At 35.1% G+C, this 25,909-nt stretch overlaps 1 protein-coding gene across 3 annotated transcripts in view; it reads right to left on the bottom strand.

Moving 5' to 3' along the window:
- The window catches only part of CDH12 (cadherin 12), a 329,076-nt gene that overhangs the window by 179,797 nt on the left and 123,370 nt on the right, over positions 1 to 25,909 (bottom strand). For all 3 annotated transcript variants that reach the window (XM_052704301.1, XM_052704303.1, XM_052704302.1), the window contains exon 2: positions 25,574 to 25,717. The gene's annotated coding sequence lies outside the window, so the exon portion shown is untranslated. The remainder of the gene's footprint in view (positions 1 to 25,573; positions 25,718 to 25,909) is intronic.

Genomic DNA, 25,909 nt, shown 5'->3' with positions numbered 1-25,909 from the left:
GTGACACTGAATGATCTCACAAAAGCAAACTGGGGCAGAGAGTGAGTCTTAAATGCCAGAAGCATGATTTCAAATTGAATTCCTATCATTAAAAAAAGTTCTATGGCCATCAATGGATCCTGCTGTAATAAAAATACGGCTTTTGTCTGTTAAACATAGGTCAGTAAACTATTTTTAGCAAAGCTTCAAATTTTGCATTACCCCCTCACCTCACAGTAACCTTATACTAAATTTTGTAAACATGTTTATTCAAACAAAACAAGAATCAGGAAAATTGATTTAAATGCACTACATAAATAACACCAAAATACACTATACAAGGTGAGATCAAAGACCTGCTTAGGGAGAAACTTACTCTGACCTCCCCTTGAAAATGAGTTTAAAACTGGAAAACAGAACTCCATTTTAATGCCAGATGCACTAGCTTACTTCTGTTTCATTTGTTACTGGTAATCAAGTTTCCTAACTTACTTCCATTGATCCTGTTCCACAGAAATTAGCATTTTTTTTTATTATTTTGAGATGCAAAAACTATAAAGGCACTTCTTGATTTCACAAAATACGCAGGCAAATAGATGAAGCTTTTTTAGCACAAAATATTCACACTGTCATCTCTGAAAACTGAAGGGAAAAGGACAAGAATTTGTAACCATATAAATGCATGAAAGAGACCAGGAGTACAGACCTATTTTGAGGATGATGATTCACAGATGTGATTAGACCTTTTCCTTAATCTTCCATTCATCATTTCACATTATGGGATGTTCAAGCAGGCTCTTTGACAAATATTACTTTTAAAAATAGCTTTTGAGCATTCCTTTGTGCTTTCTGAGTTACTGGGTGAAGCCAGGAGTAACCTGTGCAGATCATCTTACCTGAAAGTGAGTATAACCTTCTATCCCACCCCATAATTAGTTATGAAAGTACACAGGTGATTACATAATGTATAGGAAATTCAAAGAGCCCTAGAAATATCTTCATGTTACAGTTTTTCTTCCTAGCTCCCACAAATGACAATGATGCTTTGCTATTGAATGCCGTACAGGGCCAGTGGGGCAGACTCAGTAACTGACAGAGCCACACAATACTTCCAATTCAATGGTGGTATTTCTAGTCCATCAAGTTACAGGAAAGTAAGTAGTCTGCCCAGAAAGGTGGATTCTTCAATTCCACTATGCTGCAGCACACAAAGCGTCTGAGCAGGAAAGGACAGAGTACAAAATGCACGGTACACACAATGCTTTGCATGTATAAAACACCCCATACTTGGAGATCTGCAGGCTTAAGGGAATTTATTAAAGGAGTAATGTGGCAAAATGCACAATTAGAAATGCAATTTATCACATGGACTTCAAAGAAGGGTGTACTTTCTTCTCTATTCACATTTTTCTTTATGTATTTGTTAGTTTGTTTACTTTCAAAATGTACTATTCAGCCAAAATCATAACAAGGGAGATGAGAAAGAGAATCACAGTATCCAGGTGCCTTTTTCATTCAGGTACAGATCAAGTATTTCTTAAAGCTGACAACACATTATACCACAGAGTACTTCAGAGAAAAATATTTTATGTAAAGTCAAAATCAAGATTTGGATTAAAGCTGAAATACAAGTTAAAAAATAAATTTATCTGAGCTATTTGTTTGGACTAACCTGTTTTTCAATATTGCAGACTGTTCATAGAAAAATGAACAATTGAATACTGGATTTAAGCATTTACAGCACAGATGATGCCTGTTAAATATTAGCGCATCATCATTACAGATATTTTCCATGAAACAAAGATTATTATAAGTGAAACATATTTTACTGCCGTTTAAATTCATGTAATTTTTTTTCCAGATGAAAACTTACACAGGTGAATCAGATGGATCAACAAGCTGTGCTTTGAACTCCCAGAAAGGACTCCATAACTTAACTGGTGATGAAGAACTCAGATTGTCAAAACCTTATGAATTGATCTTGGTTCTGTATCAAGTTATGTATTTAAGAATTGATAATCCCAAATAAAACAAAAATAAATTATTCTATTATCTTAAGTAATTCTAAAATGGCTTTATTCAGTTCCCAAAACTGATCTGAGTTCCAAATTCCTTTCAGCATATCATCCGCTCAACCTCTCTGCAGTTTTTACAGGGTAGAACTTCAGTATCCAGGATAGAAAAACAATGCTCCACGCTTTATTTTCAAATTGTCTTGTATTCAAATTCTATTCAGAGAATTCTGGACTCAGTGAGAGTGATCTAACCATGTCTGTGTCTTCACATTTAAAATAAAGCTCCAATAAAGCATACCAAGATTAAACTTCACAGGAGAGAAAAGCTCACTGCCAGTAACAACTCCTAAATTAAATAACTTAACTGACCTGAAAGATCTTCCTAGCACCTCAGTAATTCAAGGGGCTGGACTCCATCAAGTAGTTAAATTATTGGAGGATTTTCCACTACTGACAGGTAAAACTCATTTTCCTACTCTGTCTGAAGAAAAGAGGTAAATAAAAAATAAAAATTTAAAAAAATATATTAAAAAGAACTTTCAGTGTCTACTGACCATTGACCAATTAAGCAGAAAATTCTACACACAGAACTATACATTTCACAACTAGTACATTCATGTATGGCACAGAACAGTTGAGACAGAAATGTTGCTAAGACTCCTTGGCCCAACATTCTTCATTTGCTACAGAGTACATCTAAACTATAGACAATTTAAATGAACTCCAATGGCCATTCCTATTAATATCTATATGTAGATATATAGTCCATTTCTGTACAACTTTCAATTGTGCTCCATCGCTTCAAACAAAATATTTTTTTTCCTTTTTACGCTTCCGGAAAGTTACTTTTTGCTAAGAAGGTCTTAAACTGATCACTTTTTTTTATTATTTTTTAATCTTTAAGAACTCGTAGAGCATGATTTACAAAAATCTGCATGGGCAATAATCCACAGAATTTTACTTACAGTTTAGGTTTCATTTGTTTTATTCACAGAATCACAGAATCATAGGGGTTGGAAGGGACCTCCAGAGATCATCAAGTCCAACCCCCATGCCGAAGCAGGTTCCCTACACAAGGTCGCACAGGTAGGCATCCAGGCAGGTCTTGAACATCTCCAGAGAAGGAGACTCCACCACCTCCCTGGGCAGCCTGTTCCAGTGCTCCGTCACTCTCACCGTAAAGAAGTTCTTGCACACATTTGTGTGGAACTTCCTATACTGCAGTTTCTGGCCGTTTCCCCTTGTCCTGTCTCCACACACTGCTGAAAACAGTCTGGCCTCACCACTCTGCCCCCCACACCTTAGATATTTATAGATCTGGATCCGGTCCTCTCTTAGTCTTCTTTTCTCAAGGCTGAGAAATTCACATTGCTCAGTAAATTATTTAGGGCTGAAACTATCATGCTGTATCTTTGTTAGCCGTAACTGCAAAGTACTTAATAAGATGATGAAGGTAGTGCAGTCACCCAATGAAAACAAACATGGAAGGAAAAACAACAACAACAACAACAACAAAAAAAACAGTCCAAAGTGTTTTAAAAAATTATTTTGCTTACAATTAAACTGTATAAATGTACCATATAACTAGCAAGCAATTCACTAAGCAGAAACACCAAACAAATGCATAAGAATTGTAGTCTCTACACAGAGAATTCACAATCTAGGTAAAACTAGTAATTATATTTCCAAAAATTCAATGAAGAATCTTAATCAATTTCTCTAAATGCCTTAATCTGGCCTAAGCAAATCAATGAAATATTCTCACCCATGGAAAGATCAACTGAACAGTTCTCATACTTGACACAAAAGAAATATAACCCACACAAGTTCCTTTCTTTCTTTCATTCTATCTACTTTTCTCACCATTTATGAAACATTATCTATACTTGTAAACAAAGTTAAAGTTAAGGATATTGCCTTCAGGAGGATGGAAGCACTTCTACAAAGTCAATATCATGTGAAATTTAAAGAAGGGAGTAAGCACGTTAAAGTAATAGGACTGCTGTCACATGTCACAGAATCACAAGAGCAACTAACAGTGCTAGTGGAAAACAGAAGTTACAGCCTTCTCAATCCTAGATCCTTCTCCTCTTTTCCAGAAAACTCCTTCTGTGTAGCTAATAGCAACACTGCAAAATGTAATAAATACAAATGCATGTACCCAGCACACAGTGAAAATCATAGCTGCTTACACAGCCTAGAAATGCAATTGCATAAATATATTTACAGTAGTCTCAAATAAATTGAATTATATTTAGTCATACTGGTAAAAAAACTATTTGAATTCTCAGCAAAAAAAATTTGCTTTGATATTACATATACTCATTGCCTTTCCAACTTCTCCTTTTTATAGCAAATATTGTAACATATCAGAAATTAATTGTACAACTTTGATCATTTTTGTCTTAAATTTTACAGCTATTTCATGCAAACTAATCTTATTATAACTTTTGTAAAGAAAAAATCAAAAGCAACAAAGGAAAAAAAAAAAAAAAAGAAAACTGATGCAAAGAATTCAGTGCTTACAAAACTTAAACCAAGTTTAAAGAAAGTTGAAGTGCTCACCACTATCAGATTCATGATGTAACGGAAAAAGACAGAGATATGTTGAAACCCATTCTTTCTTTTTTTACAGAGAACTTGTTTTTATGAGAGCTGCTCAAATTCAAAACAATGAACTGAACAATTATCCAGTTCCATATTTACATTAAATTTAGTTTTGTTCTTAATTTAAAAATATCTTCATTTAAAAAAAGTAATCTTACAGTACTTGACATCATTAATTACTTGACACCTTTAGTTACACAATTGAATAGGTTTAGAAACTTTTCTAGTTTAAGATGTCATGAGTACTACAGTTCTTCATATATTCCTTCACCTATCAATTACTTAACTTTCACATACCAGCAACATAAATACAAATTTATGAATAGTTATGCACCTATTAACCACAATAACTGAAAATAGAAATTTTGATAAGAAAAAAATCAATATCAACTTCAGTTAGAGTTGTTGTGAATAAAATAATGAAATTTAGTTATTTAGCAATGTTTAAAATTTACATGCGAACATAGCTTCATATTGTGAACTAATCTCAAGTCTTACATATTGCTTTCTAATCCATCCACCACTGGTAGCTTTTCGAAATTGTATTTGATATTCAAGCACAGTTTTGTGCACACAGAGCACCCACATAAACACAAAGACCTGTTGATTCTAAGTGAAAAACTTCAGTCTGTCACGAGAGAACAGCAAGTCTCAGTGGTGAACTACAAATTAACTGCTACTAATACCTATCATACTTTTGATAGAGCCCGTTGCTTAACAGATAGCTACTTACCATGGCTCTTGATTAATTGTGCATGCATGTGTAGAATTTCTAGAGTTATTTGATTTCAAGTGGCTTCAGTTCTTGTGGCTGAGCAAATGCGTGGATAGTATCAGATTTCTTCTTCCTCTCTTACCCATTGTAAATAAATAAATCAGTCAATCCTATTTAGGAATCTCAAATCTACTGGAAAAAAAAAATTCTACTAGAAAAATTATGAAACTCTATCATCTACAGCTTTCACCATGATGATTTAATGTTTCTTAAAGCCTGAAATGCAAATGAAATGAAATATTTCAGGCAAATTGAAATCAGGGAATTGCAGACTTTTTTTTTTTAATATTCAATACCACAAATCAGTATCTATCTACTAAATTATATTTTGTCTCTTGACATAAATCCTTGTTTGGTCACAATACTTTTGTCAATCAGTTCTAAAATTATGCTATAGAGTTGACAATCTACAAGCAAACTACAGATATTTGAAAATGCACAAAAAAATAATTATAATAACATTAATCTTTTTGTTGGCCAGTTGTGCTGGATTATTTATACTTCCCTAGTTCTTTTAAGCAGATCTACTTCTAGGCAAAAACCAAACCAAAGCAAAACAAACAAGCACCTGAAAAGTGAAACAGACAATTCTCAGCCTGAACATGTGTCTTCTCTTCAGATTTGGACTTAGAAACTGTACTTAAAATCCAAATGTTCAACATTACCTTCAGAGAGAGGCAGTAGTGCAGTTCACGCTTTTCACAGCAGTACTTCTGCTCTTGATGTGTTTTTTAGCTCTCTAGCTATTCCAATTTTAAAACATCTCTAACAAAAACCTTCCTATTAAAATCTGGAAATCCTAACCCTAAATTCTCAATCCGAAAGTCAATTGGAAGAAATGGCATGGCATTTCCCCACAGGCTAAATTTCTTTTCTTTAGTCTTTCTTAGAGATGAAATATTCCAAAACCACACAAGCAACTTGAACAATGATTTTAATTTCAGAAGTCCTAATTTTGTCTCTCATCTTTTGCTTATGAAAACCCCATAATCCATTGAACAAATTTTGGGATGCCAGTCTCATGCTCTATCAAGATCATTTGGGAAGCATTTGATTTAGAAGTAAGCTTAACTTGTGAATAAAAGAAAAAGAATGAAATTTGTTTTCCTTTGTATATCCTTTGAGATGGATGATATGGGAATACAGCAGATGTCTTGAGAAAAATCAAAGAGGTACTGAGGGGGTTTTAATAGAATATTCTCCTTGTCTTCCTTGATCTGAAATCAAATGTCATCACTATCACAGGATAAGCTTCAGCTTCCGGTAGTCTCATTTTTTGGGAATGATGTTGCAACATAATTGCAATGTAAAAAAAGATTTCTGTTATCAGGCTAAGAGAAACAAGCTTTCCCTGGAAATACTTTCATGCTACACTTAAAACACACTTCTCCAAGTTATACAAAGATAACTGAAGCACCATTGCTTACTGACTGAAAAAGGTAACAAGGGAATTAGTTGCTTTGTAGTCCCTTCTGTTTTTTATTCCTTAAAGATGGGTAATCCAAGGTAATCAGACTATCTCTGATCTGAATTTTTAAAATTAGAAAATAGAAAAGGAAATTACTTTAAAAAAACAAAAGCAAAAAAACAAAATACCAAAAAATGTAATGATGAAGACACCTCCTACTGATGCCACAGTCAGTATATTTTCCTATGCTTACCACACAATTCTGCTCCTGTGGTTCAGTGAAAATCATTTTCTGGCTTACCTGCAAGACAGAGACTGAGCAGTATGCATGGAATTGACATGCACAGTCATTCCATCTCTTTCTTTTTCAGTTAGAAGAAGGAAAAATATTACTGACAGAGAATGCCAGGGTGACAGAAAGCTTCTGTTACCTTAAAATCGGGAAATTTTACAGGATCTCAAGTCTAGCATGTGAAAAATGCAGGAAAATAAATAAATAAAAAACTTAAAGGTGAGTAGCAGAAAGGAGTACGGGCATAAAGAAGTATGGACTTTTATCTTGATTACTTCAATTTAATTAACTATTCTGATGACCACAGTTCATTTGTAGAATTTCATATTAAATTAGTGAGGGAATAATGCCATATTATTTAATAGTATTATTCATGAAAAAAATTGTTTACTTTTCATTATGAAGAGGAGTTATAACTATTATTACCCTCCCTCCCCCCCCTTTCAGTGGTACATTGGCATTTACCCCTATACCATATTGTTAAAGTGGTTCATAAATGAGATAAGCTTTAGTTCATCTTAGTTGCTGCATTAGTTATTGGATTACCTATATTAGATAAATTGCATAAAGGCTTAATCTATCTCATAGGGAATTCAAAAAGAAAACTCTCTTCAAATCATTGGGACTTGAATTAGCCCTAACCAAACAGAGGAAATTCCATCTTGCAATATAGTACATATATTCAGTTCAAAATTCAAACAAAATTCCAATGAATATGGGCCAAGTTAGCAACAGCAATAGGAATACTCTTATTAGGATGTGAAAGTTACTCCAAGGAGGAGGATAAGCTAGAAAGAGATGTTATGAATAAGGACTATTTTCTTAACTATGCAAAGGAATTTATGTCCAGACAGTAACACAAGAATTATACTTAATATTCCATTTGCAGTATCAGTTAATTATTTCTTTAAACAGTTATAAAAATCAAGGTTTATAAAAAGTGTGGGGTAAATAGATTTGTACCCGGTATATTATTTTTATGATAAGACTACTTGAAAAACAAAAGGAAAGAAGATGGTTTTGTACAATAACAACTTCACATAATGAAATCAAATCAAGTTATTAAAGTTACTGAAGATATAGTAGTGCAGATAGGAGAAAGAGTCTTGACTTCATATACTTAAAGTTATAGAGGTATAAAAAGAACCATCAAAGTCCTTCATACAGTGCTCAGAACAAATGTTCTTGACTATTGAACAGGTAAGAATAGTGCCTGCTTCTTCATGTCTTCTGGAATATAATGTGTAAAAGAGAGAATAAGGACTGCAATTTTCTTCTTCTGTGAAACTAAATTCATACTATCTTATGTCTGATTTGTTCTTGTCCATAGAGAAAAGTGGAGAAAAAAATTCAACTCATCCAAAAAAAACTCCAAAAATTTCCTGGGGTTTGGAATATGGGGTGGCTGGTCTGTATTGCCATCTAGACTTCACTGTAAATCACTACTTTACCTCTAATCTTTTTTATGTTCACCTTCTATATTTTAATACAAATTATATAAGAATTACATCACTGCTGGACCTTAGTACAGGGTACTTTAAAAGTAATTCCTTCTTACTGATCACATGCTGTAGTAGTGCAAGTTAACTGACATAAATGAGTCTACAGTGATTAACAGAGCAGTATAGTACTTTGCCATGGTTTTCATCCTTTTATTTTTCCTTGAAGATTTATAATTTACATTAAAAGCTTCATGTTGTTTTTAATACTCTACTCTTCCTGCATCAGTGTGCTGATAACTCAAAGTTATTAGTGGAAAAATTCAGCTACAGAGAAATAAAGGAGAACAAACAATTATCATAATGAGTGAATATAGAGCCTGGATACCATTGCTTTTTGAAGAATCAATAGTTGTACTTAATTTTCTTATTTTTACTTCTTCACAAGAGTGTGTGACATTTATGAACACAATATTATATGAGACATTGTAAAGATATATTATTAGAACAGCTACTCCCACATTTTAAAGACTTGATTCTATTTTCCTTTTGAAAAACAGAATATCAGATCTTGATCCACTACTGTTGAATATAATACGATAGATCTTCCACTGGATCAAGATCTAACATTCTTTTATTTTTTTCTTTTCCTTAGTAATGTGACAAGTAGAAGATGTACAGTTCACAAATGTACAGTTGATAAAACTCAAGGAACTGTCCAACAAAATGTGTCATATATTTATATTTATTTTCAAAACATTGACACTTCACAGAAGTGCCAAAAATGCAGATGTGATACTACCTGAGAGATAATGCTGGTATCTGTCATTAAGAAAACTAATAACACTGGTAGAACTACACAGAAATCATTGGACAATAAGTTTGAGACATGATTTTCTGCGTTTACTTGAGAGCAGTGTGTACTTGCTGCATGCAGGTTCAAGCTGCACTTTCAAATTGCAATTGCTAATGTGACCTAGGTGGTCTTCACAGAGTATTTCTTGGAAGAAATGACACCTTCACCCAAGAGATGGCATGCCATTTAGAGAGACCTCAACAGCCTTGAGCAGTGGGGCTCAGATGAACCTCATGACCTTTAAGGGGTCCTTTCCAACTCAAACAATTCTATGATTCTATAAAGTAAAATGATGAGAGAGAAATCTAACTTACACAAACAGTCAAATTAAAAGGTCCTTCATTAGTTTTAAACGAGCAGCAGTCCTACTGCAAAAGAAAACTTAAAAGAGTTAAAAAACATTGAATACACTGTGTTTGATTTTTGAGACAAGGTCTAATCAAGCCTAATTTTTAGTCACAAACATTGTAGGATTTTTATGTATATGTTTCTGTCATAGCAAGTTTTATGGGGATGAGTATTACATAAAAACAGGCATTCTAGAGTGATTTACATGAAACTGAGGCTTTATAATTGTTCTAATATACAACATGGAAAATCAACAGAGGAAACATTATCATCCTTTATGATCAGAGGAGCACAGGTCTGCTGCTTTAAGAACACACAGAGAGCTTCACAAGAGATGTCACACAGAGCCTCTGCAATCAGTCATCTACATCATTATGGCTTAGATACTTTAAAAAATTGTACTTATCATACATAAACGTCAAGTCATTTTAAAAAAAAAATCATTGTTACTCAGCTTAATCATGTTTCCAGCTTTAGCAAATGAACAGGACAGGAAATGGCACAAAACTGTATTCTTTCTGGTGTGAACTGCCTGAATACTTCTGCAATTTTAAAGGTGTCTAGAAATGCAATATGTAAGGATCAGTTCCCAAACATAACTTACTATCATTATTGTAGCATTACAGCAACGGCTTCGACTGTCTCATCCCTCATAGCAAAGAAAACTAAACGAGAGAGAAAATAGCTCCTTTACCTACAGACAGATTGATATATTTACTTTCAAAATTTTCCATAATGAGCCCCTAGTACAGATTTGCATTCTGAATATCTGAGATGCAGTCACTGTCTGACTTTCTAGGGTGGCTGGAAACATTATTTCTCAGGTGCCATTTCCCTGCATTCAGGAGTCCATTTTGACCCCACAAGCATTAACCCAGACACACTGCATTTCTTCTTGTCTCACGTAATATGTACTCCACGCAAAATAAGGAACATTGACCTTGAAAGGAAAGGAAAAAAAATAAAAAAATACATCTAACATCCAAACCTATTCAACATCCCAGACCAAGATCTAGGCTCTGTCAGAATGATTTCTTATTCCATTTTGCTGAAGCAGTGCCATGCTTTATCACCTCTGAGTTCATGTCTTACAGTTGAGGCAGCCCACTTGAATTGGTAAGTTGTTTAGTTAAAAGTACACACGTGCTATTCACAGTGTCAGTATGATTTAAAAGGAAAGGTCATTTTGCAGGTGAAATACAGCTGCAACTGTGACAAGAAGCTGAAATCTAAAACACTAAAGCACATATAACTAATTACTATGCTGCTTCTATTCCTCACTCACAGAGATATTGCACTCAGATTCATGACACTGGTGACTCGGTGGAAATGTCAGCTTTAGAACTTAAAGGAGTCGGTCACACAATCTTAAATAAAATTGGTCAGGTAATCTTAGCTACAACTAATGTAATGCTGTCTCTATCATTACATTGCTGCACATATTTATATTCAAAATGTAAAATAGTTTGGAAGAATGCTGAATTTTCTTTGTGACTGTGAAAGATGCAGGTGTTGAACATCTGAACGAACTGTGACTATAAAAAGGATGCTTCCTAAGTTGATAGTTCTTACTTTTCAATCATTCTAGTTACACTTCATTTCACCTGCTCAGCTGTAGCTGTAATTATTCACACATTTCTTAGTAGAAGTGGGCTAAGTTGCTTCTCTAGTCCAGGTATGGTCCTGCTTTAATAGTACAGATCAAGTATTGCCATTCTAGCACAGTCTTATAAAGCAAAATATTTTATACTAAAGTACACGTAAAAAGGGCTATTTACTCGAGTAGAAGAGAAATCAAAGGCTTTCTTGTTGTAATTTATAAATATGAAAAGCTTAAGCAAGGATGCTGGAAGTGCCCTATAATACTGCTTAATTTCATTATCATGTAATTGAAAAATCTTTGAAGGTGATGTTGGAAGTCCAGCTTATTTTCCATTACAGTCCAGTATAGTAACAAACTCTCTATGCATTTCATGTAAATTAACAACAACATTATCAAACTACAATGAATCTAAACACACCTCCCTCTGTATTTTCCAAAATGGGAATAAATAAAAACTTGAAAGTAATGCAAATGAAGTCACTGACAAAGGATCCATAAAATTCAGAACTAGGTCAAAAGTGAATGCATTAGTGTTCAATATAATTCTGTCTTGGTTTTAATGCTCACCTTCTTCTTTTGTTCTTGCTGCCAATTGATTATCTTTCAGTAAAGTTTACACGTTGCCATTAAATGTTAATAACGCATAAATATTAAACACACCACAGTAGAGTGAGACTATTAATATCCTCAATCTCTGCAGGCAGTATTAGAAATTACTAAGATCAGTATCAATAGTCTGAATCATAAAAATCCTGTCTTTCTGACATCGATAGCAATAAACAATGGCAAGGTACAACTCAGTGTCAGTATAACCATCTTTCTTTACAGAACTACTCAGAATGGAGAAACTGGTATTAGGAAAGAAAAGCCAATGCTTTTTCAGATAAGACATTCCTCTTAATATTTCACAATTTTGTTCTTCAGCATCCTCAAGGGAAAAAATAATACAAAACAAAATCAATTCTCTGAAGCACTGATGGACAGAAATATCACCACCAGATTCCCTGCTGTAGATCCTTGTCAGGTAAGGCATTGTCGAAAGAGCAAGCAAAGACTTCAATTTGCGACACTACTCTAGATTTCAGTCCCACTAGGTGACAACAGCTAGCTAAAGTGTACATCTGCAATAAGCTTTACATTCCCTCGAGAACGCTAAATCATTGTGTTGGCTCAAACTTGTTTTTTTAAGAGCTTTGTTGACTTCACAGCTGGTGAGTTGACACTTCTCATCGCTCCACCACTTGGCAACAGATGCCTCTTCCTTATGCACAGATGCTGAGTATCCACCCAACCCTAACATTAGCCTTGTGTTTTGAAGTAATTGGGCCAACACAGTTGTAATTAAGATTTGAATAATTAGAAAACAAACCCGATTACTTTCACAATTAATCCTTATTTTGTACCATTACATTCTCTTTTTGGACTGTTTTATAAAGCTCACATTTCTTTGGTCGTGCAAACTTATCAGCCTTCTAAACATCAGAATAAAAACACAGTTTCAGATTATACTAATAATATTTTAAAGAGTCTATTGCACAGTAATTTTAAAGAAGTACACTGTCTGATTGAACTAATATTTCCTTTCATTCTATTTGTCCACTGCATGGATTCCCTTAGAATCATGAAAGAAAAAAAAACACAGAGATTTTAAAAAACAGCATGTGAATATATGTGGATACACTATAATGTAAAAATTCTTTAACATGAGCTGACCTGAGACATCCAGGTTTATTCCTTTGATTTGGTGCCTCTTTTAAAATAACAGATGCTGGTTCTGAGAGAAAGGGGAGTCTGTCTTGGTGAAAAGGCAACTGCTGTACTTGCAAAGAATAGCTTAGTCTACTTCTAGAGTAGAAATACTTAAAGAAATAGTAGCAAATAGCAATTAGAAATGGAATGTCATCAGGAAATGTACATTCAAACCACAAGGGATATATCTCTTCCCTCATCTGAAGTACGCAAGGCAGGTGTGTCCAATTCACTACCCAGTACAGCTCACACTGTGGCCTCTTCCTGTCCTCTATTATAAAGGTAGTGAATCTGTTCTGCCAAGTGGTCCATCCCAGTCAGTGGGCATAAACAATTTCCTAAGCAACAACCAAGCTGTCAGCGCACTACTAGTGCTGTCTGGGCTGAAACCAGAGCAGGGGAAGGGTGCTATGCAGTGCTAACTCAAAGTCATGAGAGATAATTTTATGCGTTTTAATACACTGACTAAAGACAGTCCCTGAAGAGTGAAAAATATGCAGTCATGCTTTCCATTTTGATACAAGAATTTGAGAATAAGGTTCAAGATTGATGAAATTTTTTTTTTTTTGTATGTTTGAAACTAAATTTTCAGTCAACATAAATACATTTTTCAAATGGAATGTATTGAATGGCAATCAGATATTCAACTCAAAAATCTGATTGTGTCTCATTTCCAGACTTTTGTAAGAGAAAAACATCCCTCACTTCATAGTCACACCTTAATCATGCCATCACTTTCTGTCAGGACACACATTTGTGAACAACAGTTATCAAGGAGAAAGCAAAGGAAGAGTAAAATTTAATAAAAAAATCTCTGAAGAGTACATTGAGAACTCACTAAGAACTGCAGCCAGTGCCATTGAATCAGACCAATGCGTTTCTTTCACAAAAACAAGGTCAAACATCCCATTAGTTTTACATTTTTACTGCTCCCTTTTTTAATCTGTTTTAATAAAAATGCATTTTGTAAAATATATGTTAACTGTACTATGTATTTTACAATGGCAGGTCAAAAAATAATGCTTCCTACTTTATTGTGTTGGCTCACAATGTCAGAGGAGGATGTTGGTGATACGGCTGTAGGAGTTGAACCTTCCAGTCAATATTCCATTACATTTTGTCGCTGTGCAACATACAGCAGCAGATGGACAGTCTGGCAAAACAGTGCCTGACATGGAAGTGCAGATGAAGCAAAGGTGCATCACTGAATTCCTCCATGTCGGAAACATTGCACCCGCTGACATTCATTGATGCTTGCAGAATATTTCTAGAGACCAAACAGTGGATGTGAGCATACTGACGGGTGGGTGGTGCATTTCAGCAGTGGTGATTGTGACAGAGAGTCACCTCACCTGGCGCAGATATTAACAAGCACAGCATGCAGGATCCCGTACATCGATGGTGAAAATGCATGGTGATTATGTTGAAAAATAGTGTTTTGTAACTGATAAGTTGCTCTATCAAATAGAGTTTTTGTGCTCTATGTTTCTGCGAAAATAAATAGGAAGCATTGCTTCTGGAGTGACCTATGCCCAAGAAGGCTGGACACCCATGATGTAAGGTCTAGATCAATATGCATACATTCCATGCTTTTGGTAATAAGATCCCCTTTACACAATCCTAAAGATTTATCTGCTGGTTGCATGCAAAAACAATGTATTCACATACATGTCTACTCAAAGAAACACTATTTTGTTTTTCCTCCTATACACTTATTAATCTATTTATAGAATGTGACTTCTGTTACCTGCCCATTAAATTCACCACTAGTTAAATTTTCATTTTTTGCCATTCTTAAGAGAGTACAATCAATTATCTGGAGGACAAGGAATTTGTTGCAAATAAGGACTCCCTTAAACTAAAGATTTACGTTGCTAGCTTTCTCCAAGCATTTAAACTCTATTATTTGCACGGATATCTAAAGTTCCTTCAAAAGGCACTTCAGGAACATAGGAAATAGGAATAGGAATAGGAAAGGAAAACTAGTTCAGATAGGTTCAAAGAAGAGTAGGAAGTGTTAAACGGCTGTACCAGCAGCAGCTCAGCCTCCCCAGAGACAGCAGCAATGCAGTTCCCCTGAGGCAGGAGAATGAGAAAAGGCTGTAATTACTGGCTGCTACTGTTAGTGAAAATAAATATACTGCTTCCATGTCCAGAAAGATATATAGCCTTACGCCTCCTCCCCCACCAACTCCTTAATCCCAACTGCAAAAACTTCTGTTTATGACTATGATAATCCTTCTGTTAATATCTGGCATTAGAACAATTTGTGATTGCAAAGCTATTTTAAGTAAAAGTTTGAGCTAGGTGTTGTCAAATCAGTGACTCATTATTTCCTTAGGCACTGAAAAGGGTCCATGATAATAAGTAAAGGAAAGGAGTAGCATTCCCTGAAAGCAGTCATACCAGCCAGCTACTCCTGGGTCTGCTAAAGTTAAAGTTAGAAGGAAACATTCTCTTCACATGGGGTGGATATTGTGCTTTCCTAATACTGGAAAGAGAAGCCTTTCACTTTAGATTGTGAGGGGAGAGGACATAAACCAAATTAAGTATTAAATGGCAAAGGAAAATTGAAAGACAGAAATCATTACTTTTGCATTTATTTGTCCAAGAGAAAAAGTGCTGATGGCCTCACAAATACTCACAACCTCATCTAAGCTCAAACGGCCAGAACTACTGTACTGTCTGTCCAGCATGCACCACTGTTTGGGGCAAAGCATCACTCAGAGAAGAAGCTGGTCCCTTACTCGGCATCCTGGCTACAGAAAGACAGCTCACCCCCAGATATAGCAGTATGGCAGAAATCAAGATGATGTAGCTCTGAGAGTCTGTTCACACTGTATGTATAACTCCAAAGCCATGGAGAGTGGTGTGGATTGTTATTAGATCTACCTTCTCACTGAACCTCAAATCTACAACCCCTGGATCCCAGTTATTCTGAGGAATTATTATTGGAGGCATTCAAAGCTGGATGTGGTTCTGGGCAGCCTGGTCTAATGTTTGGCAGTCATGCCCACAGTAGGAGGGTTGAAACTAGATGATCTTTGAGGTCCTTTCTAAAGCAGGCCATTCTATGATTTTCTGCTCTTTCTGTAAAGCAAATTTTACAAGATTGTTGTATTCTAACATAGCTGTAGGCAGTCAGCTAGGAGGAAATATACAGTAAATCTCCACAATGTCCTTCCACTCTGTGGCTGATAAACAAGGAATCCATTTTAATTAAGTTAAGGTTACGTGATAGCATTTTACACCAACCTTATCACAGAAGACTGCTTGCATGACACCATCCATAAAGTACTGCACTCTGCCTCAAAGGGGGATAAATAAATTACCTGATTATTAATCTATTTTCAATGTTTATCAAGTAACATTTGGTTTCATTGAGCATTTGAGAATTTTTATGATTTTGGAATTTCAAGTTCCAACATATACACACTTCTGTTCTCATATATAACTATAAAGTTATATTTCTTAGAATTATTTTACCTTCCTGTGTCTGTATGAAATTGTAATCTTATGTATAATAATATTTTCATAATTAATCCTCCCTATTGTCAGAATAAATACTAAAAACTAATGAAGTTTTAAAGGTAATTATAGGAAAAAGCAAACAAAAAAAAAACCAATAAACCTTAATACTGGAAAAATCCAATGTCTTGGATTTTTTGATATTTGAGGAGAAATTGGAAACTTGAACAATAATTTTACTTACTATTTACTTAGATAAATATATCCTCTCAAAAACCATTTCCTTGTATTATGTTTTTCGTTATATCCTAGTCACATATACCTTGATGTTATGGTTCTCTCTGCTTTTTCGGATGCTTGCCTTCAGGGGTAGGGATATCATCAAAGGACACTGTATTTAATAGATCTACATTAAAAATCACTTATTTTTCCTGACAAGCTATTTAAAATATTATATATATGCCTTATGAATTACACTTAAAAATACAGTAATATATACAATGAAGCTTAGACTCATGCAACCCAAGCTACTTCTTAGCAATTTCCATTGGGAGACATGATTGTTCAAGGGTTCTGGAGGAGGCATTTTCTAATACAGACACTATTGTTTACTTTTTTTGGGAAGAGGAAAAATACCCTAACAGGAAATTTAAAAGAATGATTCCAGGAACTGACATCAACAAAAAATACAATTTAAAACCATGAAGTGTAGGAAAACCTTTTAACACTAACAGGTAGAACCTTTAGTACTTAAATGTTTTACAGTCTTAGACAGGATACAATCTCTAGTTCTGTTTTGTTTCTGCATAAGATATGCAGACACACAGACACAAAGGATGAGTGTAAAAAGAATGACACACCCTAAAGGATGCTCTAAGTTGTAATGAGTTATTTCTCCCCCATGGTACCTGCCCAAAAAAATCCTGAAGACTAGCTGGTAGAAAGCAGAACATCTGATGTACCTAACTGCTACACCCAGAAATACTTATGCAGGTTACTTTATATACGTCTTGGTACATACTGCACTAATTAAAACAACTGAAGTAAACTGTATAGCAGCTAGTTCCACCTGTTCTCCATAAATAAGGAAGATTTATACCAAGTTAAAGTAATTAAATCTCAGCTCTTAGTTAAAATTATCATATAGTGTTAGGTATCTGGACAACATGAACATGTTTCTGACTGAAAGCAGGCAGAAAACATGCAAATATTCATAAACAGTTATGAAAACTTACATTCAAAAGAAAATTAAAAAATAGCATATTGCCATTTTTTCTGAAAAAGCAAGCCTAGACATTTATTTATAGGAAGGTCCGTACAGCTACCAGGCAGTGTGAAAAGCATGGTGATTCTGCATGTTCAGCATCCTCCTTCTGACTCTTCCTTCCCTGTCCCAGCTATAATAAAACAACATTTAGGAAATACAGTTAAGCATGTTTTCCATTTGAAATATTCATGCTCATTGATCACAAATAGGGCAAAAAATGTCATACAGTTATTACAAAACAAATGAGTTGATTAAAAAAAGAAAAAAGGATGACCTTTACAAAGCATTTGCAAAAAAAAAAAAAAAAAAAAAAAAAGCACCCAGGATCTCCAAGCTGTCAAAAAAAACAACTAAAAGAAACAAACAAGCAAAAAATCCACTCAATTTAAATAATATGTTTTAAAAAAGTAATTATACAGGAAAAAAAAAGTCAGTTTCTAATATTTTACTTTTTTAAAAATGAACTTCACCTATTAAAAATGTCCAGAAGCCTGTCCCAGCCTAGGTTTACTTCCCTTCTTGGCTACTGGAACTCAAAGTGTCCTTGACTGATGTGTTTTGGTTCTCAGGGTGAGAGAGAGTATCAGGTAATTGCTATGTGCTACAGCCCATGGGTAATTCAGAGTGGCATTGAAGCCCACTGACTGACTTGAATTTAGCTGTTTACACATTCTCTGTGCTGGACAAAAGACATCGTCTCAAATAATAATAAAGGAGTGGGGGAAGGGAATGATGAGACATGAGGACAAAGACGGAAGAAAGCAATGCAATGGTGCCTGAAATTTCAAATCTACACTTATGTGCGATGGGTACATAAATGTAAAGATGTCTTTACATTTATTGTGCAAGAAAGTTTGAAAGCTGAAAAAAAGCTTGTAAGATTAATAAAATACACTTGTCAGAAAGGCCTGTAGACATGTGGGAGGGAAGACAAAGCCATCAGAATTTAGTCATATAGCATTTTAGTTAACATTCATTTGAGAGTTTTCCTTCTCATCGGTTACTCTCTTAACTTCACATCTCTGTATTTTGACAAACACACTCTTTCAGGAATAAACCAGGTCTACCATACTTTATCTCTTTACTTATTTTAACATTTGTGCTTCTTCCAGAAGCTAGCCAGACACAGAAGGGTCAAACTACAAAAAAAAAAATAGTAGCTGAGAATTGCTGGTTCGTTCATTCACTTTTTAAATAGAAGACCTGAGTCCTATTGCCTAAGAAGTCAGATTAAGAAAGGTCTGTAAAGATGAGAATAAGAACAACAACTGTATCTTGAAAGGACTGTACACTCTCTGGTGAGAGAAAAAGGGGATAGTTTATTGAATAGCACAGAGCATTTTTTTTTTTTTTTCAATCATCAGTGGTAAATCAGGATTTTTTTCATTTAGAGTTAGAGTGATGTAGATCTATACTAGATAAGCTTACTCTCCATCCTAAGTTGTTATTATTTTACTCGGAAAAGGAATAGGAAATGTCACTTCTAACAGAATGCACTATTTATTTTCCATTTACATAAACAGAGTTAAATATTTTAAAATTATGGTAACCAAGTACTAAGATTCTTATTAATATTTTACATACAAATGTGAAATTTTTAAAAAGCAAAGATACAAATTTCGTAAATGGAAATGAAATAGCTTTTCATTTGGTTGTATAATTAATACGCCGGTATAATGACAAAAATATGACCTGTTTTTTTACAGAAATCTTTTTGAAACTAAACTTGCAGTCACATGCTGAAGAATTGCTTCATCATAAAATATCTAGCAAGAATTTGTACTAAACGTCTGCTCAAAATATTAAAGACAATGGAAATCTTGTAAAAAAAATATCACTTTTTATCCGTCTTCCCAAAATTGTTAATAAAATTGTATTATCTGGTATATTTATGCCACTTAACAACACAGCTTTTCAGTTGCTGCATTGGGGAAAATCAACTATGAGATGGAGCTTTTTAAAAAAAAATTATATATTGGATTATAAGTATTGAGCCATACATAAAACAGATACAGTAAAATGCATAATACATGCAGAACGCATACACACGAAGACAGAATGTTAAGGTTATTCTTAGTAGGTGCACTTGGTGATCTTCTTATAGACTTTGATGAAAGATTCTTAAAATGCCATCTCAGCAACAAATACATAAACTGTACACTGTGTATTTTCCAAAGGTTCAGGAGGACTGAAGTACATAAAGGATTGATAAGGAAACTCAGAGTCTGGTCACCAGTTCAAACCAAGCTCTGTGGGTAGTGGTTAACGTCCATAAACAAAGCAAAAACTCAGTGAAACAAATAAGAGGCCACAGACAAGAGTTTGGCAAACGTGTCTACATCTACAATTACCTTTAGTACTTGCTGGCAGCTTTAAGATAACAGTAGCCAAGAAACTAGCATTTATAGACTCTAAATGACATAGGTCAAAAATCTGGGCTTTGGGATCAGTGCTGAAGCAAATACTGTTGATCAAGAATGATCAAAATTCTTGTTCTTTCTTTCTGGAAATTAAGTCAGTTTGTATCCTTCTTTACTTTCACCATGAAAAGAAAGAATTTCACACTTTTTTTTTTTTAACTAAGTCAGCCATACAGGTATTTTGCAAGTTTGATGTGCTGGGCACAGTATTAGTGTGCTCAGTTAGTAAACACATGCATGAAAAGAATAATAAATCAGATCTAAATTTGGAAACAAAAAACTCCTCACCAGAATTATTTAAGGGAGCACTTCTCTCATTATCTGCTTTGGGGACTCTTCTGAAAATCCTGTACTCAGAAAATGGAAGGACAATATAATTCCAGTAAGAAGACACAAAACTTTTACTCTTGGAGGGGATGCAACAATTTACTGTGCCTGATGCTTAGAAATTTCCTTGATTTTAATCTCAGATCTCTATATTTCTCATGAATGTTTCCAAAAAGGTTTCCTGTCTGATCTCAGACTCCATGTTGGGGCACTCCGCACAACAGCAATGAGATGTACTGCAACACTAACAGACCCCAAATTACAGCCTGTTGGGGCCCAGCACAGTAAACATAGCTAGTGTTACAGATGTCACCCAATACAGCAATCGCCTTGAGAAATATTGACAGTTGAGACATCTGCAGTAGAAAGATGCCCCTCCAGCAAGAACAGCCTGGTGTACATCAGTGACTCCGATCCATACAAGACAACTCTTTTCACTCTCAAAAAAAGGAAGCAATACGTTTGACAGAAACTGAACTACAGGTGCTCCTGTAACCTGACCAAGTCTCATCAGGCAAGACCTTAGTTCCCATATGGTTGGGAGAAAAAGAAACCTCTTTTAAGAACACAGTTCAGTTCTGGCAGTGTAAGACACATGTCTTTGACTTCTGCCAAATACCAAGTCTAGTAATAATAAATGCAGTAGTGAAGACCTGCATTTTACTTTGATATAGAAATCATCTACATGAAAGAATCTTTTTTTTTTCCCCACAAACTGCCAAGCTTGAAGGTTCAGGAAGAAAGCAGAAGGAAGTTTTCTCCCTCTCAAAATGCCAGTGAAGCTTTCAACTTCTGCTGGTTCACTTCAAAATTATCGCCTCAACAAATATTCTTCCAGTGACACATGCCAAAACCAATGCCTTCAATTTGTTATACCTCTGCAGAACAAGTAGACCTTGGTGAAAGATTTTATTAACATAACTGAAGACAGAGGTTTGAAACTCACTCTTTAATATACTTCCTTTTCATAGAGGAAGTATTTAATATACTTCCTTTTTCATAGTAAGAGAGGGCAGGAAAGTTAGTAACAAATATTTACCTCTAATTGAATGAATTATAAGCATGAGAAGTCATTCAAATGGTACAACTATTACAATGGCTTGAAAATAACCCTTTGAAGTGCCAACAACTTATGTAGTTGCAATCATTTATATGATTGTACAGACTGCAATATATATATCCTTTAAATCCAAGATTCGCTTTTTTCAAAAACAATGACATCCTGAGGTATCTGAGTTAAAATCTGAAATTTTATTTTATTACATTAAGAGCAGGTGATTTCAGTATACACAGATTCCAAAGCTGGCTCTTCCTAAGCCAGCTACTTATTCTAAACTGAGATTACGGCCTCTGACATGAAGAAGGTACAACTAAAACAATCTAAAACAGAAAAAAGGGATGGATGAGATGGAGATGGTAGAGTGTTGAAGCACATACATTCTATCACGGTGAATTATAGGATGTATAATTATTATTACTGAAGCTTTTTCAGAGGCTTTTGTTTGTTTGTTTCAATAATAAGAGGAAAATTTACACAATTGGACCAAGTGAAAAAAGAAGAAAAATGATGGCCTGGCAGCACTAAATGAAAGAAGGTGATGAAGCAATCCATTTTGGTAGAAGAAGAGAAGGAAAAGAAAGAGGGAGAATGTTATAGAAAATGAAAAGGAAAAAAAAGCAAGACAACAACAAACCAAAGAAAAAAGCAAAACATTAGAAAGAATTAGAAGATATAATAGAGAAGGTGCAAGAATAAGTGTTCAGGAAACAGACTACGAGAGTAACAAGGCTGGCAGAAATAAGAAGAACCTGGAGGTACACAAAGGTCTTGCTGCGAGAGCCAATGTTGGTTTCCCAAGGTGTGTTAATAACAAAGAGCTTGGAAAGACCTCCATTTCTGGTGAAAGGAGATCGGGGGAATTCATGTAGCCCCCTGAAGCTTCTTCTGGCCTACTTCTATCCTCTCCTTCCTGTAATGAGGAAATATATTGCTCTATTTTCCATGTTTTATGGATTACTAACTGTAGTCATTAACAGTTGTTTTCTTTTTAATGCATCATCTCATAATGAAGACTAGAAGACAGTTTAGAAAAACTGTCCCTTGCTTCTCCATGGCTGAATTTCTGTCAGCTAGCAGAGAGCTATGATTGCTTTATCCCACTCTGAACTTCAATTTAATAAATTTCCTAAAACAAACAAACAAACAAACACACCTCCTACAGTATTAAAGCATTTGTATCAAACACTATCTTTTAATGGAGTTAAGTCAGACAGCAGTCTTACTGTTCTGTGAGTAATAAGGAGACTCAGCTTGAAGCACCAAATTTAACACTGGCATCATTCAAAGAACTACAGATAGCTGGAATTAAAAAAAAAAAAAAAAAAAAAAAAAAAAAAGCTAATCTTTCCATACATGCATGTATATATTTAATACTATTTTATATGGCCTTGGAATATAAAGACAGAGTCCAAGAGAGATGAGAATTACACTATATTGATGTCTATGCCACTGCTTTCCTATGTAACCTATGCTTCTATGTTTACCAAATCTGAAAAGCTTTAGTGAGTCAGATGCTCCAAATTATTTGTTTAACGAGGAATGATATTCCACATGTTGCTGAGGTCACTTCTATACGGTCACTGCATATGAAGAAGTCAACAGTCCACTAATGGAAGAGGTCAGAAAATAACAGTAACATTATTGGCTGTTCTATCAAAATATGAGGAAAAGCAGCATTTACCAATCTTTGCTGAACTGTCATCTAATAAAATCTCTGAGGCTAGTACACTTCAAAGTAAGTGCTCTTCACTTAGAAGCAGATTAGAACATCTGATCTTTTAAAATAATAATAGGGATGTAAGTGCATTTGTAAGACTTGTTTAGAAACCCACAGACACAATACCATGAAAGTGTGATTTATTTATAATTTACTTACAGCAACAGCTTTGTGAGACAAAAGGGGAACAAAGTCATCACGTCAAACAGTGTTTATAGGCTGTACCTGAGAAAGTAATGCAGTGCTGTTGCTATTTGTGCATAATCTAGAAGTCTGCAGCTAGATAGGAATTATTTACATTATAATTTTTCCCAGCAGTGTATTCACTTATTGTCTTTTGATTTATTTTCTAATGAGTATTCTGATGTATATTAACAAATACTAATTATGCTGGTAAGCCACTGATCATTCATGAATGAATAATTGGAAAAGACAAGGTATAATGGAAGCTGATTTGTGCATTCAAATTTCTAGTCTGGTCAAGACTTGCACCTTTGAGTGGAAGAAGCGCGAAACTTAGTAAATGCCACATTCATGCAACATGCAAAAAGAATTGAGCCATGTGCGACACCAAGATGAGAACTGGTGTTTGTAGCTGCTCCCAAAACTAACATCCTTTCCAAGAAAACAATGGACTCACTGAGTCACTATTGTAACAAACAAAACTTACAGTAATTAGTTTCCAGATGAACATATGATCACACAGTAAAATGTGTCACTATTCCAAATGCATTCTCTGAAAATCTCAGGTCATTGTCCCATATGCTTATGCTTTTTGATGAGAAAGAGAACTTGGCATTTCTCACTGCAAAATCTAGTTGGCATAAATAACAAACCTGCTGGTAACCAACATTTCCCTGAATTGTCCTTTTCTGGGAAGGAGGAAGAAGAGCAGATCCGGGGCTTAGGAGATATTTTTGGATTTTAAAATAAATCTCCCTATTGAGTAGTTGATCTCTCAGTGTAAAATACAGTGCTATGAGTTATATTACCAACACTGAATGATAACCAATGATAGAGATATTTAATGGCAGTAAACTGTGCTGGCTGAAGAAAAGCTGAACAATTAGTTCACTTTTGTAAACTGCCCAAGAGTTACAAATCTGTTTCAGAGAGCAAGATTTGAAACCAATTAACTTTCCATTGATCTTTTTACCCTATTATGTCAGATTTCTAAAACCATGTAATTTTTTGGGAGGGACAGGAAAAAACACTAAAATGTTTAATACAACAGATCTTAATTTTGATTTTTACAGTATTAAAAAGTTTGAGCTGTTTACTAGTACTGCAGTTATGTCCCCTGACATAACAAATAAGAAACATACACTTGACTATCAGCTTCAATTCACTTTGGACATTTCAGGGTGCATCAGACAGATACTCCAGTCTGCATAAGCACCCTTGACTTTTTCTTATTAATCATTTAATCTTTCAAGGCAGTCTCTCTCATCTACTTTTTTTTTTTTCCTCCCAGCAAAGACCTTCAATTATCAGAGTATTTCTTTTGATATGCTACATTCTTTCTGTCACTCCGCGAAAAATACTCCTTCCTCTTCAATCAAACACATTATCCCCCAACAGCAACCAGTTTCATTCTCTGACCACTCATACTCAAGCAGCACCCCCGCTCACATTTGTCCCCTCAGAGGACTGATAATTCCACAGAAGGAACTATCCAAAACCTACCAGCTGCCGAGTACATCAGTCCGCACATGATTCACAGCCCTCAGTCCAGCAGCAATCTGGAAAGCTGCATGCATATTCTGAACTCACATTTCAAAAATCTCTTTCTGTCTTGTTTAAACGTCATGGAACTTTGAAGCCTTTCATCTACGAGTTTCTGTTTGCAAAAGAACAAAAGCTCCTTATTCAGAATCAAGTTTTATCATAATATACTTCTGCTTTCCAGCTGCTGTGCTTCCTGAAATAAATGTATTAAGCACAAAGGGGGAAACTGTGCTTGCTTTTCCTCCCCTCCTCTCACACCGTGTACATCTCTAGCATTTTTTCATGCTTCCAAAAGTCACTGAATCAAAAATAACTGCAGCCATTCAGAAGGAGCTATACAAAACCAGCATCTCTCCAGACACAGATCCCATGCTGGGACACTTGCCTCTGCCTGAGTCCTCTTGTGACACATGACGCGGGCTCCTTGCTGCAGTGCAGACTGTCAGTTTACTCAGTTTGAACTTTCAGTGCAGAAATTCAGCATGATGCAGTCAGCCAGATAAAGCAGCACTTACCTTAATTGAAATCTTTTCTCTGGTAAAGCTGGTGCATCAGTCAAATCAACAGTGATCTGGGGGTAATCTAAGTTTCAATCAACACACTCCGGGTAGCTGCATGCTGCTCTGCCTGGTTTTTGTTTGTGTTGAACTCTTCACTGTCTAAAGGAGAGAGAGAGAGAGAAAGATGAGCTGAAATCCTCGGAGGTTCCTAGGGAGTGAGAGAAGAAGCACCAAGGCTATGTTTCTTCACATGAGATTCTTAGCAAGCATGCTCGGGTCTGGGAGATCGCGTAACTGCCGTGATAGGCTCCTGTCATGTCCCCTGAGCCGAGAGATGATCACTGACCTGAT

This window comes from Tympanuchus pallidicinctus, unplaced genomic scaffold (assembly GCF_026119805.1).
Source record: "Tympanuchus pallidicinctus isolate F22 unplaced genomic scaffold, pur_lepc_1.0 scaffold5, whole genome shotgun sequence".
Taxonomy (NCBI): Eukaryota; Metazoa; Chordata; class Aves; order Galliformes; family Phasianidae; genus Tympanuchus; species Tympanuchus pallidicinctus.
Note: the sequence above shows the minus strand (reverse complement) of the source record. Positions and strands in the feature narration are given on the sequence as shown.